The sequence below is a fragment of the Protomyctophum bolini genome (genome assembly GCF_963924005.1).
Source record: "Protomyctophum bolini genome assembly, chromosome: 7".
Taxonomy (NCBI): Eukaryota; Metazoa; Chordata; class Actinopteri; order Myctophiformes; family Myctophidae; genus Protomyctophum; species Protomyctophum bolini.
In genome coordinates, this window is record NC_137868.1 from 36,849,325 (window position 1) to 36,870,351 (window position 21,027).

Sequence of the window (21,027 nt, forward strand, 5' to 3'; positions counted from 1 at the left end):
AGTAAACCATGCAAGGCAACAACCAGCACATCAGGAGCAATTAGGGGTTCAGTCACTCAGTGTCTTGCTCAAGGACACTTCGACACTAACTCTGGGGGAGTCCGGGTTCGAACTGGCAACCGGTTGCGGTTACCATCCAGCCACTCTACCCCTGAGTGTGTGAGTGTGTGTGTGTGTGTGTGTGTGTTTAATATATACTGTACCGTCCATAGACTGTTAAAAATATGGACGAAGGCAGACTGTGATGTCAGATCCGTTTTGAAGCGAGGGCCGTAGAACCAGTGGAACACATGTCATGGTAATTGAAAGATGAACTAGCGACTGAAAGCATAACGTATTCATGACAACGTTTACTAAGCTATCAAGTGTAATCATCCATTGGGATTAATGGCATGAAACGGCTTCTGCAGCCAGCAGGAGTGGAAATGGCAACACCCTCTAGAGGCCATTAATGAGAGCTGCAGCGTTTTAATGGCTTCCTCATTGGCTTCATTAAAAAAAAAAAAAACTGATCCTTGCCACCTGATACAGGTACACACACACACACACACACACACACACACACACACAGAGTGTATGGGGCTGTTAATGTGTGCTGATGCCTTCATATCGCAGACCCATGCGAGGGCGTCTGCTCTACCTAATTGAAGGTCAATATTTGCATGAGCATTCCTACAGACCTCCAGACCAGACCAGACCAGGCCTGGACTGGACTGAACACAGGCCGGCTGTGTGTCCCTAACTAGGCCTGGAAGTGCCTGTCATGGTGCGCTTGCACACACACACACTGACGTGCAACGCACGCACGCACGCACGCACAACGTGGTAATGATGAGGTGGGTCGGACCTGGGGCCTGCCTGCTGCTGTGTTCCATCATCCGACAACACACCGGTCCGTGCACCGGGGGGAATTTCCACAATCCCAATTTGAGTCGTTAAAAATATTGGTAGTTGCTTGCGCGTTTATTATTTGAAATTAGCGGATATTTTCAAATAGCCGATGTATATGACGATATGGCCAATGTGGCCTATTGTTGCTTCTTGGACTTTGTTTTCATAGGCCTGGTTGCTAAACACAGGACTGAGGCCTGCTGTGTGCCTTCAACACAGCATGTAGCCTACCTGTTGGATATTCCAGCATCCACAATTTGAATCAGAGACAGCAGACCTTTTTTTCGTGGACCGCCAGAGTTGATGTGATGAACTAGTAGGGTAAACACAGGTGTTACCAATGCTACTAATTTAGGCTCTGTTCCATTTAGTGTAGCGGAGGCTTTCCAGTGAACCATCCTGTATAATTCCCTAACTCTTGTTTGACCTGAATGGAACACGACCATAATTAGTATCATTAGTAACACCTGCGTTTACTGTGCCCTACTTTTCATGTAAAAATGCATGGCTGCTTTGAAAAAGGTATCGAGTATGAGATTCAGAACATTCAGATCATTGTTTTGTTAAAAAGGTAGAGCTCTATATTACGATGGTAATAATCGAAAGTCACGTTGCAGGTAGATTTAATGCCTCGCCAATTTCACATTTCTTTTGACACGATGTCCAAATGGCTTTATCATTGTCAGTTGTAATTTTCTCTGCTGCCTCGGACAGTTTGTTCAGTCGCTCCCTCAATCATCTGAATTCCTTTCTCCATCTCCGATAGAAACCATAATGGAGGTTTTCTCAGACGAGGCACTTCCACCATCGGCTCTCCTCCGTTAGCGTGCTTTGTTTTGTCGTCTTTTTCACTTTCTTTTCCCCACTTTTTTCCAGTGGCATATTTTATACTTTGCTAATATATCACAGCTTGCTTTGGATCCTACAGGCCTGTCACAATGATTGCATTATTGCATAATCACAATTAATTGAGGTGATCACAATTTTTTTTTGCATAATCCTCAATCATTTCCATATTGACTTTTTTTTTATATATATAAAAAAAAAAAAACTAGTGAAAATAGCAGATCTTCAAGTGACGCACTTTTGCTACTATCCACACAACACATTTTCTTCGATTGAAAGTCTGATAGGGAAATCTTAGATTGGGTCATATAAGAACTATATTCCAAAAATAAACAAATCGGCCCCTTGATTCTGTCAGGCATGTGACTCTGTATCATTTATGTTATTGAGTTACATTTGATAATGTCTGTGTTTGGAGATTACAATTTCCGCATGTGCATTAGAGAGTAAAATCTCTTTGCTGATTTGTTTATTTTTGTTACACAGTTCTTATACGACACAATCTAAGATAAAATGACCCTATGGGATTTTCAATAGAAAAAAAGAAACTGTGACCCAGGACGATGACGTCTAGTGGCAGTGATGTCAGACATCAGTTTGCTATTAACTTTAACCTGCGTGACAACAACATTTTTTTAAAGACTTCAGTAACGCAGTCACAGAACAAATTTAGCCCACGACAGCCATATTTATAAGAGACAGATATGGAATATAAAGTAGCATTGCCATTTTTAGTGTACAAATATCTACGTATGCCAACGGAAAACAAATCTGGCCAGGCTATACTGAGGGTGGCAAATACTTTCCTTTGAATCATTTGGAGCCCAAAAATCACAAGGTCACAAACCAACTTCTCCTCAATCCTCACATGACAAGTCAAGCAGTGTGTGTAGTAATAACCTCAGGACAAGAATAAATTGCCTCATTTGGTCCGTGGGGCTGAAAGAGAGTTTAAGACTCCCTGGGTACCACTTGCATGCCTGTTTAGAGCGTTTGTGTCCTGCATTATGCTTCATTATTTGTGCTCCGGTACGATGGGTCCCCGCGGCTGGAACTATCCAATGTATAAGATCTTGTGAGCTTGTACATAGTCTATTTCCGCCACACTAGACCGGCCGGTGCACAACAAAGTATAACATCTTCAGAATGGCCCGCCGTGGGGCCCATCATGGCCCTGAGACACAGTCAGATGACTTGGCTTGTTTTGAGTTTCCTCGACAAAAAGACAAGTCACCCGCCTCACCCACTGGAGCCGGCTGGGGTCTCATATGACATCTTCAAAAGAATTGTCACAGTGTCACTGACTGGCTGGCTGGCTGGCTGGTTTAACGGGGCAGTATGTCATGAAGGAGGTATCTTTTCTGCTGTGCTATCCATCAACGCTGTGTGTGTGTGTGTGTGTGTGTGTGTGTGTGTGTGCGTGTGCGCGTGTATGCGCGCGCGCGCCTCTCTCTCTCTCTCTCTCCTTTTGACAAAAATATGTCCTTGGACCAAGTCATTTGCCATTCATTGTAGTTCACCATTGGCATCTGATATCAAGTAGGCTATTTATTATTGATAACTTTAATGCCCCAACTTTCTTACAGAATATATTCTCAAAGCCCCCATTGTTTTTCTAGAGATTGACTGCCGTGTCATTTCAAATGCAACGCTTAACTGCCATTGACGTGCTGTATACTTGGTGTTTTCAGTGTTTACGATAGAGGGTGCTTTTCCGCAACTTAATCTACGGCTTCCTGATCAGAAAACAAACTAAACTAATCCAAGACGGTTTAGTATAGTATTATAGGATTTATACAAAAATTAATGTAACTGCTTTCTGTTCCCAGACAGCGTTTTTGGTGAAAACAAGCTATATTCAGCTGCCAATAAAGAACGGAACATTGTGATAACACACTTTCCCTCTCCCGAAGAAAGTAGAAACTCTCTTCTTTCGTTTGAGATATTTGGTGTTTACATACCGGTAGTCATAGAACAAAATATTCTCTGGGTCTTGATGCCAGTAAAAATGCTGGCAGTGGAATAAACTGTATAGTATACCCCTGTTTTTTTATGCAAATAAATAAAACAGTTTTAAAAGTCTGTTGGGTGGTGGGGTCAAGACGCGACGATTTGCATCGCGTTTCAAGGCCGCGGATCTGCCATGGTCGATGCTTTTAGTATGATCAAGTCGGGAGCTTAAAAAAGTTAAAATATGGAGAGTTTCTGCCCGACAGCAACAAAATGATATGAGTGTTAAAAAAAAAGTCCCTGCTTAGGAGGCCCAGTCATGGCATACATATATTGATGTTGAATGTCCCCTCCCCTCCATGCCACCAGAGGATATAACCCAGTCCGCTCCACGCTGCCGCCAACAAGCTTGCCTTTTGTGACGTTGCAGAAGGGGAGAGAGGGCTCGTCTGGACTCTGGACGGCTCTGTAACCCCTTAGCTGAAAGAGAGAGAGATGAAGGGTCAAAGTCTTATGATTTGTCACACGTTACCGCAGTGAAATTTGTTATCCGCAATTCCGCATTTCACCCATCTCTTGGAGCGGTGAGCCTCAGCCGTGCCGCGCTCGGGAATCATTTGATTAGTTGATTTGACCCCCCAATCCAACCCATTGATGCTGAGTGCCAAGCAGGGAGGCATTGGGTTCTATTTTACTAGCCTCTCTACCCAGGCTTTCATTTTCGTCTGCACAAAAAATGAAAGCCTGGGGAAACGCATTGGCCGCTCTGGTGACTCTGGTCTAGAAGTGGGAGTCAACCCTTTCGGGTGGGCGTCGCTCCACATGATGTAATGTGGTGCTGCACTGGGGGGGAGAGGAGGGGCCGGGCTGACGGACAGATCAGTGAACCAATCAGGGCGTGCACAAATCTCAGACGCGACCCACCCCTCTAGACCAAAAACCTAACACGTTAGCTCAGACTACATTTTTACAGTCTTTGGTATGACCTGGCCGGGGATCGAACCCCGACCTCACCACAAGGCCACTGTCTGGGGACCCCCCAGTACGAATACCTCAAAACTGTACTTGAGTATTTCCTATTTCCAATACTTTTACTTCTACTCCGCTACATCTCGGATCCAATTATTGTACTTTTACTCCACTACATTTATTTGAAAAATGTTGTTACAACTGTTAGTTCATACATTTGGATTTTTGTTACAAAATATACATTAACCACTTCAGCCCTATCTGCTATTTTCAAAACTTTTTATACATAAAACTATAGAAATGTTGTAGCAGAGTATTTCCACATTGCAGTATTGATAATAGATCAGCTAAAATGTTTTAAAATAGTAAAAAAAATCAAATACGTTTAGGGATAAGGGCTTAGGTGTGGCGCAAGATATAGGGCCCTAAAGCTATTTCACTTTGATCCATATAGGGTGGTGTGTGTGTCTAATGATGTGTTGTTGTGTGTAGCATTATATATGGTGTGTATTGTGTGTAGTTGTGCGTGTATCTGGTGACTGAAGAAAAAAGGGTTGCAGCAGCGTGAAGACGGCTGTTCATGCACCCTGAGGGGGGGGGGGGGTGTGTGTGTGTGTGTGTGTGTGTGTGTGTGTGTGTGTGTGTGTGTGTGTGTGTGCGTGTGCGTGTGCGTGTGTGCGTCGTTATGTAATCATGCCGTCCCCAACAACCTCAAGCAGTCAGCAGTCCCTGTGTTCTCTCCCAGGTAGTTCCCTCCTTACTCTCTCTCTCTCTCCCTCTCCCTCCCATTGGTTGTTCCACAGTGTTGTTGCTGTGTCAGCAGTTCTCCCACCAGGGGAACGACCCCAGAGAGAGGAGGTCCCCTCATCCACACACAGTAACACTTTAATATGCCTAATGGCTCGCTCGTCCTCCAAGGACTAGAGCCTTGGTTGCGCCTTAGCACATTTTATCATATTTACGCATAGTTTTTGTGACGTTATATGATTATGGTTATGGTTTAGGCCTAGTTTTTGTGAGGTTAGGGTTAGGGTTTTTGGTGAGAACCACAAATAAGCCCTCCATGGGTTTCTTTTCTCACCTGCACATAATTCTCTTTTATTGATGTTACCTTTTTTTGTACTGTTTTTATTGTGCGAATAAATAAAACGAAACGAAAGATTAAGGTTATGCTAATACAGAAAAATGCATGAATTAATTAATTGGCTTATTCTAAACATAAATGAAAAACGAATAAATACAAAAGCAGAAAAAAACAAGCATAACATCACTGACTACAAGCCGTCTCAAAACGTCATTGCAAATATGGCGGACTGTGTGTGTGTGTGTGTGTGTGTGTGTGTTGTGGAGGCTCATGGAGGGCAGCACTGTGCCAGTGGAATGGAGTGCAGTTTTTGCGTGACCGGTCGGGGGGGACACGGTGCCCTTCTTGCCCATGGGACGGTGTTGAGGTTGGACTCACTCCATATGTCACGGTGACACACCGGTGGCGCCAGGAGGGAGGCGGGGCCGGCACACTGACCATGTGACTGACCGTGGTGGTTGTCGCTGGAGGGCACAACACAGCTGTCTGTCTGTCTGTCTGTCTGTCTGTCTGTCTGTCTGTCTGTCTGTCTGTCTGTCTGTCTGTCTGTCTGTCTGTCTGTCTGTCTGTCTGTCTCTGTCTGTCTGTCTGTGTCTGTCTGTCTCTGTCTCTGTCCTCCTAACTCTCACAGCCACAAAATAGCTGTCTGTCTAGTCACAGTGTTCCCGGTGTCATTGTCTGGTTGGACGGCGCGCGCGTGTGTGTGTGTGTGTGTGTTCGCTCCTGAGCCCTGTGGTACTGGCATCCTCTGTCCGTTGGCCCCACCCCCTGTTTAACTTTTTACTGTATTGTGTGTGTGTGTGTGTGTGTGTGTGTGTGTGTGTGTGTGTGTGTGTGTGTGTGTGTGTGTGTGTGTGTGTGTGTGTATTCTAGTATGGCTTTTAGGTTGTTGCTGATATGTATAATGTACTTGTATATGTAAAGTCTTGATGATGAATTGAGTACCATATGGACCACAATGGAAACAAGCCCATGTGGTTGCGTGCGACCGTGTGTGTGTGTGTGTGTGTGTGTGTGCGTGTGTGTGTGTGTGTGTGTGTGTGTGTGTGTGTGTGTGTGTGTGTGTGTGTGTGTGTGTGTGTGCATGTGACAGTGAGTCAATACAGCCCGGCGGTGCTTGGCAGGGTGTTGACTGACACACTCATTCAACCTGTATTGGGTGACAGAAGCCAACAGGAAATCAATGTGTTCAACCTCCCATGATGCATCAATACCACTGGCCCCTCCCCCCCCCCCCCTTCTCTTTCTACATTCTTTCTTTTTCTTCATCTCTCCTTCTTGTCTCTATCTCTGCTATCAGTGCAGTTATGGTCATTTGAGTTCTCAAATTCTGCCCGAACCCAACACGACCCAACCCGATACTTTCAGGCCAAGTCGGGCCCAAATTGTATGCCAATTTGTCGGGCCGGGCCTAGTCTCGGGTTTCGTAAAAAGAAAATAAAATAAAAAATGTGTTGGATGCAGCTCAAAGTGAACTTCACTCATCTAGTTGGTCGCCGTCCGACCTTCCTAGCCTGTGTTATTAAAGAGAAAGGGGCGACAATGGCCCAAATTAATTCGGAAACTGTGCGTGTGCGTGCATATATCACACCAATATACAGTACAGCTACTTGCACTGTATAGTTCATTCTGAGGTGTGCGTGTGTGTGTGTGTGTGTGTGTGTGTGCGTGCTGTCCGGTAGCCAGTGACACATTTCTGTCTGCTCGGCTCACACCACATGTCCGTTCATTATACATAAATTGAAAATTCATACAATAAAATGTCCTCAAGATTTATTTATTTTAATTTCTTTTGTAAAATAGCAGATCTAATTGAGTTGATCGACCAGTCATTTCTTCTGGGCTTGTTTTCATAGAACTGGTTCACTATTTATCTCGCAAACACTGGCAATGCGGCTCACACACACACACACACACACACACATACACACGCGCGATAATATCGTTAATCGCATTTTTTTTGCCACAATGTCAATAATCGTGACGTGTCATTTTCATATCGTCCCATCCGTAGTTACAACTAAGAGCTTAGTGTTTTCCTCGTGGCAAATTAGCAAGTCTGCATGAGGCTGCCAGAGATTTGCATCTTTTTCCATACACAGGCGAACAGGAAGACATTTGGACACCCACAAACAACTGAGTTTTTGCTCAGCACTGCAGTACAGAGGTGTTGACAGATGATCCTCATGTAACTGATCCATAGAAACGTTAGTTCGAAAATATATCTAATCTACAAGCTTGTAACATTATTGTAATTATTCCTTTTTTGAAATAGCCCAAGTATAAAATGTAGACGTGAGTGGTTAATGTATGTTTTGTATCAATAGTCTAATTCTCAAGTTTAAGTTTTCAAATTATTGTAGTGAAGTAAAATATTTAGTAAAAGGTACAATAATTTCCCCCTCAGATAATGAAGTAGAACTATACGGTATATAAAGTATTGACATTTAAAAAAAGTAAACGAGTAATGTAAAACTACCATTTACTAAATGGAGTTAGTAGCTACGTTCCACCACTATCACTGATCTGTGTAAAGGTGGTGTTTTCTCAGCACTTAAGGCTGCTGACAGCCACCATCGAAGGCTAAGGATGTAATGCTGGGATGACGTCAGGTGTGACTGAGAACACAACGGTGTTATGTTTAGCCATAATACTAAATACCAAGAGATGCAGATCATTATTAATGCTGGAAAAGCAAATAATGTAAAAAAAAAAAGAAAACCGTACCTGTCTTGTAGTTTTGTTTTCATTCTCATAAACATTCTCGCATAAACATTTTGGGGTGTTTGAGCAGCAGATCCACCCCCGCATTTCCCATCCTCAAGGCTGTGATGTCAGGAAGATATCATCCACCCTGGTAAACTGTGTGTACAAAGAACCCCAGTGACAGTTAGTATCATCCGTAATACATTTCATGTCACAGTTAACACAGTGGAAAGGCCTCCGGAGCATTGCAAACATTCTGGGTTTCAATGCTATAGCTAGACATTTCTGATGCGCATTTATTTAGAGGCTTATATTGTACAGTAAATCGTCTACACACCATGTACAACTTGTGATGTCAATGCTCGCATCCTACTGTCCATCGGTTCAGATCTAATCTATGCTCTGATAGGAATCGTTGCTGATGCTGTTCGTTTGTTCAGTAACGGGGGTCTTACAGAAAATACATTTTCAGTTGGTTACTGGTTAGCCAATTTTATCCAGAGAGCAGCTATTCAATCTATCAGCTTCAATTTGATGGCGTTCCAGTTCTGCTCATTTCTTTGTGTCTGCATCACATCTAATTTAACTTATTTCATCCTGCATCCCGATTGGATAAGATTGGTATCCCGACCTGAAAATGTATTTTCTGTTCACCAAAGAGCTGGAGAGACTCCTGTTACTGAACAAGATACTAATATCAATAATTAGTATTAACAACTTGCACCACATTTAACAGCAGACAGTGTTTTGGGTTGGTGCTGTTATAGCCACTGTGTGAATTGGGATTCGCGCAAGTTGTGAATAGTCCATGTCAGTTATTACATAATGGCCTAATCTCAATAAGTTATTTGTCTTATCTGCCCTGCGCAACTTTTATTTACAAAGCCTAAAAGCCCCAATTCATATCTATTCATAATGTTCCAGTAATGTTTGGCGACACAATTGTTGTTGTGTTTTTTCCCCTACTCGATCACACCACAGCGGCACTCAACAGCATCAAGAGCGGGAGATATGCAAGCTCGAAATGCGAGCTTGTACATCTGCTACTTTCTATGCTTTTGTATCCTGAAAGGTTACAGTTTTGGACATACAAGGTTTTCCACCCGACGGAGACGATATGGAAGACATGCACTTGACAGCCTTTATACAATTCACCCTCTCTCTCTCTCTCTGTTTCACACTCTGCTCCTCTCTGTTCCTCGCTTCCTTTTTGTAAGAGGGAGAGAGTTTCATGAGTGGCACTAGTCACACACGCACGCACTAGTCACACACGCACGCACTAGTCACACACGCACGCACTAGTCTCGCACGCACGCACGCACACACACACACACACACACGCGCACACACTAGTCACGCACGCACACACACACACACACACACACACACGCACGCACGCACACACTCCTACAGACAAACTTCAACTATCTGCCTTGCATGAAATAGACACAAAAACAGATGTGGGTTTTGGAGCAGGGTGTTGACGGGCCTTTCAGAAGAATCTCTCTCTGTTGTTGACAGACTGCTAATACAGCATGGCAGTGTGGGCACTGGGCGGGTAGCGGGAGGGCGAGTGTGGGGAAACCGACACGCCGCCCCTGAATGGAGCTGTTTGTTTTCTGTTGAGCGGCGATTACTTGGATTGGCCAGACTCTGTGTAAACTCCCCTCGCGCGGCAGGGTGCCTTCTCTGCCAGACCAAGGGATGTGACGTGTGTGTGTGCGTGCGTGCGTGCGAGTGTGTGCGCCTGCATGCTTGCACCTCATATTCCTGCGTCCAAAAGTCCTCACAAGGAAAGAGAAAGTCCTGAAAAGTGACTCTTCAAGGTCGTGCGTGCGTGCGTGCGTGCGTGCGTGCGTGCGTGTGGTTGTTTACACATTCTGCGGCCTTGCCTTGGTGTTTGAACACTCCCAGATAGAGCTGCCACCTGCCGGCCCTGCTCTGCTAGGGTGGTGTTTGCGCAGGAGGTGGGTGCGGGTGGCTCCAAACGTATAACGGCTTTTAAAATAATTAACATGGAGTGCAGTGGCGATGTGGCGATGATGAGGTACGCCGCCAGGTCAGGCCTACAGTAACGCTGTGTTGCTAGTGGTGCTCAAAACGTTTTCATGTCAAGGACCCCCGAAATGATATGTATTTAGCCACAGAACTCCAACTTGAAGGACCCCCAGGAGCAAACATTTGAGTTGAAAATCTTCGCTTTAAAATATATATTAAACGATTTTCATGATAAAAACATAAATTTACATAGCAGATCTACAATCTCATAGTGTGGCACGAAAGAATGAAGAAAGAAATGAGTTGGTGAGATGGGGATGTGCCAGTATGGGCAGCTGGTGGTGGTAGATGGCGGAAGGATGACTGCAACAATGTCACACATCTTGGGATCAGCAGCACACAGACGCCATCATTTCAAACCTCCCATGTGAAATGAAGTGGCAATTGACAAAGTATCACCGTTTTCCTTCAGACTGCTGTTTTGCCTCTGTGAGTGTGTGTGTGTTTATGCGTGCGTGTGTGTGAAAGAGTTTCTATTGGTATTAATGTTGACCTTGCTAGTTTCATGCTGGCTTCCTGGCGGGTTGGTGGCGCTGCGTTCAGAGCAGGATGCTACACATAGTATATCATCTACAGTAACAGGAAGTCATTTGAATAAAGTTTTGGACGCCCACGCTATCGTCAGTGAAACGTGTTGGCGGTGTGGAGGAGGGGGGTGTGTGTGTGTGTGTGTGTGTGTCTTGAAAATGTCACTTCCTCGTTCTATTTTTATCTCCTCAGCTGTGCCTTGTCAGAGTTTCCTTTATTTCCTTTGTATGCCGCTGTCACACGCTGTGTGTGTGTGTGTGTGTGTGTGTGTGTGTGTGTGTGTGTGTGTGTGTGTGTGTGTTCACTCTGTAATCTGTTTAATGGAACGATAATTAGGAGTCACCAATCAACCAAACAGCTTAACTTCACAAATTAATATAATTTCATTAAAAAATTGTCAGTAGTCTCACCTATACTTTTTTTTTTGCGTGCCCGTGCGCGTGATGCAGAGCTAACCAAAGCCAGACCAAGTTACTTTGACAGGCAGCACTCTTTCATTTCTGGTAAACATCTCTCTCTACCCCCCCCCCCCCCCCCTCTCTCATTTGCTTGGTGATTAATGCTGTGTTTGCCCTGGGTCTGTGTTTGTTATATTTGCTGTTATTGGTGGCAGCTGCATTCATCCAATCTGTTCCCATTCCATGTTTGAGTGCTTTGGGGCAGATTTATACTCTGTGGCACGACCAATATAACTCATTATTTCCCAACACAAGTTTTAATTAGGCTTTAGGGCGACACTGGAAATGCAAAAAGAAGTGTTGATGTCCAAATTAGATTATGTCAAGTAATTCCATAATAAAGGAGGGCATTAATTTACGAAAAAAGGAGTTTCTAGCCGATAACAATGAAATACTGTTAATGTTATACAGGAGGCCTACATAACGTTTCTGAAATCTTGACTCTCCATATTTCATATTTATGTTTTTATCCTTCGTAAATTAATGCCCTACTTTGTTATACAGTTGTGAAAAAAATAGCCTATGTAGTACATGCTCAGTTGCTCACAACGCGTCACGTTTTATTTAGATTGTTAAGTTAAAGTGAAGAGTGGTTTAAAGTATGTCTGTGGGTTTTATAAAATGCTTAACCAACGAAATATATATCAACAAAATATAAAAGAATAACTACACTGGATACATTGGAACACAACGGCAGCAACGATGAGTGCAATGCAAAAAGCAAGAGATCTGAGATAATGATGTGTGTGTGTGTGTGTGTGTGTGTGTGTGTGTGTGTGTGTGTGTGTGTGTGTGTGTGTGTGTGTGTACACAAAGGCTAAAGGGAGATAGGCACGTCACTGCAGTTGGGTGGTGATCAGTGTGTCAGTGTTGTAACAGGATCAGATCTCTGATGTTCAGAGAGGATAAGTATTGATTTGCATTAACATAAGACCTGCATGAAAGACTCCATTAGCTGGCCAGGCCCCTGGACTCTGTCACTGGGGGTGTGTACGGGTGCGTGCGTGCAGTGTTGTTTGGTTACCGGTATGTATATTCATCCAGACCAAATTTAGACTCAATTGTTTCTAAAGTGTAGTTGCTTGTTTTTTAATGTTGTTTAAACCCAAGGTTCTCAAATATTTTCATGTCAAGGACAAATGTGTTTGTCCACAGACCCCCGTGACTGTTTGTTTGTGGCTGACCACCATCTCAAATTAAACTGTCTGGAACACCCCCAAAAAGTGTGATTTAATATATTTTTTACCATTGGCCTAATAGAGCCCTGCCCGCTTGCTCAGGGGATAAATTCAATCTTGACCATCAGTATGCTTTTGTGTGCACAGAAATGGACTTGGTGCCGTTACTCAAATACACAATAGGTAAACATCGGTACCACAATGGAAAGTCTCCCAGATGTTATTGTGTTATCCTGTAAGTCTGTACTGTTTACATTTTTTGACTAATGAAGTATTCAATCAATCAATCAGTCAATCAATCCCCCACTGATACAGTAGAAGCCTAATATAATACAAGCCACAGGTGCTCTCTCCACATGTACAGTAAGTGTCCAAGGGCATGTTCTGAGTTCGAGCACGTTGTGTGTAAAACAGGAACAACATCGCAAATGTTGCATCATTCAAGCTCCCGAGATACGCACACTCCTGCGAGGGCGAGGGACTATGAATAACAGTGCAGCATGCCAATAAACCTTTGAATTGAGAGAGACGCACACATACACACACACACACATACATACAAGAATGAGAGCTAGGAGCTCCTGCTTATTCCAAAGAACCAGCTTTTGCCTCACTGGCAGAGTACAGGAAGTGTGAGTCACATTCTAAAATAAACACACACACACAGAGCGGGGTGAGCCACACACAGAGCAGATAGAAGAGGTGGAATGCAGAGCGTCTGTCTACCGTTGTGAAGAAGCACCAGCATGGACACATGGCTCCCTCTGGGATCAACACCAGAGGGTGTTGGGATTAGGATGGGCCGCGACTTCACGCAGAATATCTGAATGATTCCTTGAGTTGATCATTCAAATAAGCATGCACAGAACAGGCAGACCCACCTGCGGCCCACCCATCTGACCACTTAACATGCACGACAGCCAGTTAAGTGGTCAGATGAGCGTGAGTCTGTGAAAACAAGACCAAAAGAAGTGACTACTATAGGCTACATGAGAACGTTAAACCTACAGTGTACAGTATATGCATCGGCCATTTGAAAATAGTTTATCTATCAAAACTATTTCAATTTTTTTAAACAACACGTAGTACAACCTTTAGGAAACAAGCCCAAAATAACCAACTACACTTTAGAAACAAGCCCAAAATAACCAACTACACTTTAGAAACAAGCCCAAAATAACCAACTACACTTTAGAAACAAGCCCAAAATAACCAACTACACTTTAGAAACAAGCCCAAAATAACCAACTACACTTTAGAAACAAGCCCAAAATAACCAACTACACTTTAGAAACAAGCCCAAAATAACCAACAACACTCTAGAAACAAGCCCAAAATAACCAACAACACTCTAGAAACAAGCCCAAAATAACCAACAACACTCTAGAAACAAGCCCAAAATAACCAACAACACTCTAGAAACAAGCCCAAAATAACCAACAACACTCTAGAAACAAGCCCAAAATAACCAACAACACTCTAGAAACAAGCCCAAAATAACCAACAACACTCTAGAAACAAGCCCAAAATAACCAACAACACTCTAGAAACAAGCCCAAAATAACCAACAACACTCTAGAAACAAGCCCAAAATAACCAACTACACTTTAGAAACAAGCCCAAAATAACCAACTACACTTTAGAAACAAGCCCAAAAGAAAAGCAAACCATCATTAACCCTCGTTAATCCTGACCATCCACTGTTGAACGATTAACACCCACCCAAGTTCATGCCGTGTCCCCTATAGGGTACGTTACCTCACGAATAACATGCAGTAATCCTGGTCTCTATACTGCCTTCCCTCTGACCGTCCAGGGCGCCTAATAGAGGGGAAAGGAACTGGTTGGAATAACGTGTTCCTTAACAAAAATATACATTTAATGTTTTTGATTTTCAAAAAAAGGAGAGAATCACTTGCATCACCTTTTTATCCTTTCAGGATCTTACAGTGTGGAATACCGTACAGTTACAGTACATGATTCACATACCTCTAATAGACTAAACATTAAACTATTCCTCTCCTCATTCTCCATCTTCTCTTATTGATCCACGCTGTTGCCCTATTCTTCCTGGACTGTGTGTGTGTGTGTGTGTGTGTGTGTGCGCGCGTGTGTGTGTGCTTCCTATTCACTTTGGGGCCAGTCAATAGCAGTGTTGTTTGGGGACTCACTGCGCAGGGTGCTAACCCCAGGCACTGTGTGGCTGCAGCAAGTATAGGGGGACAGCAGGCTGGCTCTGAGGATGATGAGGATGGGGCCTGCCTGCCTGCCTGCCTGCCGGGGCCTGCATTGTGTCTGCTGTGAATGTGCTCATTGTCGCAGTATAAATGTACTACAACACCTTCTTGCGCTGTACTTCCCTGTGAGCGACTTTCGCCTCATCCGTCATCCCTTTGTCCTCTGTTTGTCCTCGCACTGACTGGGGGGTTGGGGTGGGGGGGGGTGGTGGCAGAGGGGAGACAAAACAGCCTCTGTGGGGACGATGGACAGGGGAAGCTTCTCTACACACAGACGTTATGATCGGGAGGCTGGCAGACGCTTGGTATTCTCTCTACGGCAGTGACTTCTCAAATCCAGAGTTTCATGTCAAGGAAGTTTTATTTGGAACATTTTTAATTATATGTATATCGATCTTGTGTTTGGGGGGGTCCTCGATCGGCACAAAACATCTTCAAATTCGTGATTTAGTTCCCATCGCTGTGAATGTCTGCTCATCATCCGCTGATTGACCACCCCGTCTACACCAACCTCGAGCATGTAGTTCTGGATTTACTGCACACACATCAGCAGCAGACCCCCCCACACACACACACACACACACACACACACAGCAACAACAACACAGAAATCGCACAGGGACACCTCCAACACAAAGGGCATACTTTACGAGGGGGGCCCGGTACATGTTGTTTTGGCGCGACCGCAGAGACTATAATTTGGGCCCCGAATAAGCGGTCTGTGAATTTACACACACCAGCATTACGAATACGGGCTGGCATATTTTGGGACATTCGCCCCATAAAGCTGCTAGACAGGGGCTGTAAAAGGCAGAATGGATGGGGAAGAACTCAGAGAGAGAGAGGCCTCTCTCTGTCTGGAGGGCAGAGAGGGCGCTTTATTTGAGACGTGTGGTCTTCCAGTCAACTGACCCCCCCCCCCCCCCCCCCCCCCCGCTGGGGTGCGTATGACTGCGGTATTATGTTTGAAATGAGATCCATTTAAGGAGGGCAGCCCACCTAGTGCACAAAGAACAGTGTGGTCTGTTTTACCTCTCTCTACCTGTTTATGTGTTTATTCTGGGGGTGTGGGTGGGTTGCTCTATCATCAAGACATAATGTATGGTGTTTGCACAAAGTATATTTGGCTACACGCAGATGACGCTGTGCTTTTTTAGTGTTTCCTGTGCCGTGTTGGGCACAACGACACGGGCAAGCGGAGCAGACTTTGATTAATTTTGTGACCGAAATATTGCATCCGTCCGTCCAGCCAGCGGGACGGTGGTGAGGCCCCCATAGACGAGTGGTTACGGTGCGTTCCACATTGATCACAATGTCCTGACTCGTGATCAGCGGGTCTCTCTGGTTCGATTCCCCTATAACACTTTGCTGGGTCTACTCTGTACATCTTTGATTTCCCCCTCATTTTGATATAAGAGAAATGGAGAATATGCTCTGGAGGTATTTCTAGTGTATGTATGGAATTGCCAATCCGTGTTATTTCACCGTGTTTGTGGGAGATCGGGTTGATAAGCCATACTGTATCTCTAAAACCGGTGGGTCAAATTGCACAACCAACATTTCAATTTGTAGCTATACAATTCCCTGCTTCCATTATGACATGAAAACAAATGCTAGATGACTCAGCTCTATTAAGAATGGGTGTATCACAAAACAAAATATGTCGTGATAATCCAGTGCATGACCCCTGATATGAGCGGCGGTGGCTCAGGGGGTAGAGTGGCTGGATGGTAACCGCGAGGTTGCCAGCTCGAACCCGGGCTCCCCCAGAGTTAGTGTCGAAGTGTCCTTGAGCAACACACTGAACCCCTAATTGCTCCTGATGTGCTGGTTGGTGTCTATGTAAAGCGCTGTAGTGACACTGTAGTAGTGTGGTCAAGTACAGGACGTTGTTTTAAGAAAAAACTAAATGAAAACACAAACGGTTAGAATATGGTAATATAGGAGGTTTCTGCGATTAGTTTTTATTTCCCTCTCACACCTCCAGCGTGCCTGTGAGTGACAGCTATAGGGCCGCTGGTGTTTACCGTGCGCTGCTAATCCATCAGGATACAACGATGGCCCTATACGAGGAGGCTGTTTATTGGCCGGTTCCTCCTGTCAGCACCCGCCTCCAGACAGGGTCCCGCCTGCGTCGCAGTCATGCAGGGAAAACCCCGTGCAAGACCTGTTTGTAATCCCATCTGCAGGCACTCTGCCATCGCCACTGTACCATACCGTACCACACTGTGTGTGTGTGTGTGTGTGTGTGTGTGTGTGTGTGTGTGTGTGTGTGTGTGTGTGTGTGCACGTGTGCGACTGTGTGTGTGCACAACATGACTCAGGCATGTCCTGAACTACATGGCAGCTACATGGCCGGTTGTACAGCGCTGACACTGATATTAATTAAACAATAACTGTTGTTTAAAAAATAGAGAGGCATTATTACAGCCCTTATGTGAATTTATGATTTCATGTGGAATATGTCTTTGCATTTGTATGATGTTTTTTATGTTGCTGTGGAACACATGTCCTTAACAATCAATCCTTTCTCTTGATTGATTGAATTAGGCAAGGTTTATTATTTTTAATAGTCCATTTTACAAGCTGTTCCAGATCACGCCCAATTAATAAATGATGTCTATAGAGGAACTATTCATATACTTTCTGTTTCTCTCTCCATCTCTCTCTGTTTGGGCTCACTGCCTCTCTCTCTCTCTCTCTCTCTCTCTCTCTCTCTCTCTCTCTCTCTGTTTGGGCTCACTGCCACTCTCTCTTTCTCTCTCTCTCTCTCTCTCTCTCTCTCTCTCTCTCTCTCTCTCTCTCTCTGTTTGGGCTCACTGCCACTCTCTCTTTCTCTCTCTCTCTCTCTCTGATTCTAAGCAACACACCCACTCAAACAGTCATATCCGCTCCCTCTCTCTCTCTCTCACACACACACACACACACACACACACACACACACACACACACACACACACACGCTGTCGGGCTCTCTCTCTGTGCTTGTATCACAGTGGCTGCGAGACGTCTCTGTGAGAGGGAAGACCAGGCTGCTCTCTCTCTCTCTCTCTCCCTCAGGTAATCCACCCGTCTCTCACTCTGTCTTTCTCCTCCTCGTGTCTCTCTCTCTTCTGTCCATATCGCCTCCCTTAAAGGAGTAGCTCACCCCCCCCCCTCCCCCCCCAAAACAACAACTTATCTTCTATCAATTACACCCCTCATGAAGCCTTAGAGATTTAGTGTTTTGTCGCATTCCTGAGTCAATAACTGGATGACCCATAGCGGAGACTCCGGGGCTTCATGGGCTGTGGAATTGATAAGAAAGTAAGTCATTTTGGGGGGTCAATTATTCCTTTAATCCACCACACCTGCCCTGCCTATCCCTACCTCACTCCCCCCTCTCTCTCCATATCTCTCTCTCTCTCTCTCTCTCTCTCTCTCTCCAAACACACCTTGTGAGGTTTGTCATTGAACTGAATGGTTATAGCTCTTTAAAGGTGTGGTAGGTACATATCTACAGTGTAGGACCGGACTGAGCATGCTGCTGTTGTACAATTATGCAGATTTTGTGTGTGTGTGAAGTGCGCGTTTGTGCGTGAATGTCAGGCTGTGTGTCTCAGTGCTTCTATCTTGGGTGTAATGATGATGATGATGATGATGTTGTGGTTGGTGATTGTTGGAGTTTAGCAGCCAGACAATGGTGTTGTGAATGTACTGTAGTTACAGGGTGTTCTGAGTTCTGTCCACTGTGGGAATGCTGGAGGCTGGGAGGTATTTCTTTCTCTTTTTGATTTACTGGAATGAAAACGCTAGGAGAACTGTGGGGGACATTTGTCTTTATAGCGTGTTTACAAGAGTAGTGTTGAAATGTTGGACGCCAGGTCCAAAACCTCTCGGGTGGAACCCTCTGTATGTCCAAAACTGTTACTTTTCAAAAAGTAGCAAAAGTAGCTGCTGTGGTTTGATCAAGTAGGGCGTTGATTTAGGAGAAAACACAAAACGTTAGAATATGCATAAGAGCAACGTTATGTTTGGCTTGGCTTCTAATCCACAGATGGGACCAAAAGCATCATGTAATGTAATGTAATTCCTTGTTCCACCAAGAGAGATGATTGGCAGTTAGGAACAAGCTGGTCCCGGTATGGTGGACGATTCATGCAATTTATTAGAAGTTTAGCTCCATTTGTTGTATTCTACAGACGACTGTTTCCACTGTGGACGAATTTGTCTCGCCGCCAGGGCTGTTATTCAGGCCATTGAAACCTGAAGATCAGACTCTACAAATGTCTTTTAAATCCTAACAGTTTTCTGAAAAACATTGCTGTATCAGTGGTGCTCAAACGTTTTCACGTCAAGGACCCCCAAAATCATATGTATTTGGCTGCCGACCCACATCTCAGAATGTTCTGTTCCAGGGACCCCCAGGAGAAAAGATTTGAGTTAAAGATGGAGTGCCACGATGTTTTCTACCCTAAAACATGATCATCAGGTATTATTATAATATAAGGAGGAAGAACTTTTTCCAAAGAGTGTACAGTATTTGTTAAAATCATGCTTTTAAGTGGACACGCCCACCAGTTAGGGATGGAGCCCGATAACCGATACCTGAAAATTTCCGAAAACAAGCTTATCGAGTACTCGTTATCAATAAGCTTTGGGCTTATCAAGCCTGTTATCGAGCATAGCGGCCCATGATGTCATGTTTAAACAATCAAGACAAGAGGCGATGAAGGTAATCGCCCACACTGGCACAAACATGTCTAAAAGTGTATTGATACCTGCCAACAGAGTAAACAACATAAGTGTTTAAAGTCACACATACAGTATTAACCAGTTCCTTACTGTAGTTGAAGGCCCTAATAAAATATACTGGTTCTGTTCAGAATTTATTATCTCCCATTTTTCCACAAAAGAATAGAAAATGCTCGATAATGAACTTGATAAGAACCCGGCTCCATAAGCCTGATCGATAAGGTGATCAATAAAAAATAACGAGCTCCATCCCTAGTGGTGAGCCACCTGAACTGAAGCCACACTCACAGCTGTAGTTGTATGATAAAGGGGGAGGGGTTAGGGGAGGGGCTGATAGTGTGATGTCACTATTTTACTGTTTATTTCATTGGCCCGTTTGACTGTCAAGGGTTCAGCCTCCAGGAAGAAACCCTAAATACAAAGTTAATACAGCATTGCACATAAAAACGACTCCAGGGTGTCTAATGAAGTACTGTCACCTCATAGACACATGAAAAACTGGAAAAATACAAAAATTGTGGCACTCCATCTTTAAAAATGTTGGCGAAAAAAAGTAACAAGCCAATAATCGTTTGTTTGCTCGTTCATGACTTGCACGCACACACGGTGCTCGCTCATGCGTTCGGTCCGGCACGTTAATTTTAGGCCCAACAGGGAGTATGTGCTGGGTGAGCAATTCAAGTGGATGGGAGGGAAAATCAGGTGCTATCGATGGGGTACACTCAGACTCAGATACTGTTTGTTACCTTCAATCAGGTCGATCTGCTCTTCCAATTTAGGCATTTAGCAGACGCTCTTATCCAGAGCGATTTACAGTAAGCAAAATGGCAGCACTCGTGTTATTATCATGTTTCTACGGCGACTTATAGGTGAATTGTATTGTTTATAACGTAGGTAGGATGTAGTCTGATGCGGGCATGCGGCCATGCAAATTGATTGTGGCCGTGGAGTTTCTTACAGTACTGCGTCCCAGGACGCCCGTCTAAAGCCCAAAACCACACCAAAGGGTCGAGGCGGGACGAGACGGTTTTTAAGGTCAACCACACCAATGCAACTCATTGAGTTGCAAAGAGTTGCATTGGTGTGGTTGACCTTAAAATGGTTTTGTCCCAAGGGGTCCCTATACCGGTGTGGTTTGGGCTTAAGGACACAGGACGCAGGCTGTAATTTGCATCACTGTAGATATTACAGTAAGAGTATAAAACAGTAGTGTGTGTGTGTGCGTGTTATTTGAGAGAGAGAGGGAGAGAGAGAGATATATATTGCTGCTACACTATGTGGTCATCTCAGACAGTGTTGTGGGTGCACAGCTGCAGCCCACAGTAGTTCCAACTTCATCCCTGACTGTCTGTCTGTCTGTGTATATATATATATATACATATACACAG

At 44.4% G+C, this 21,027-nt stretch overlaps 1 protein-coding gene across 5 annotated transcripts in view; it reads left to right on the forward strand.

Annotated features, from left to right (window-relative positions):
- Positions 1-21,027, forward strand: part of hivep3b (HIVEP zinc finger 3b) — a 65,478-nt gene that overhangs the window by 13,523 nt on the left and 30,928 nt on the right. Inside the window, exon 1 of one of the 5 annotated variants that reach the window (XM_080768721.1) lies at positions 17,927-17,965. The exons of the other annotated variants lie outside the window; for them this stretch is intronic. The gene's annotated coding sequence lies outside the window, so the exon portion shown is untranslated. Of the gene's footprint in view, positions 1-17,926; positions 17,966-21,027 lie in introns of those variants that run through there. 5 annotated transcript variants of the gene reach the window in all.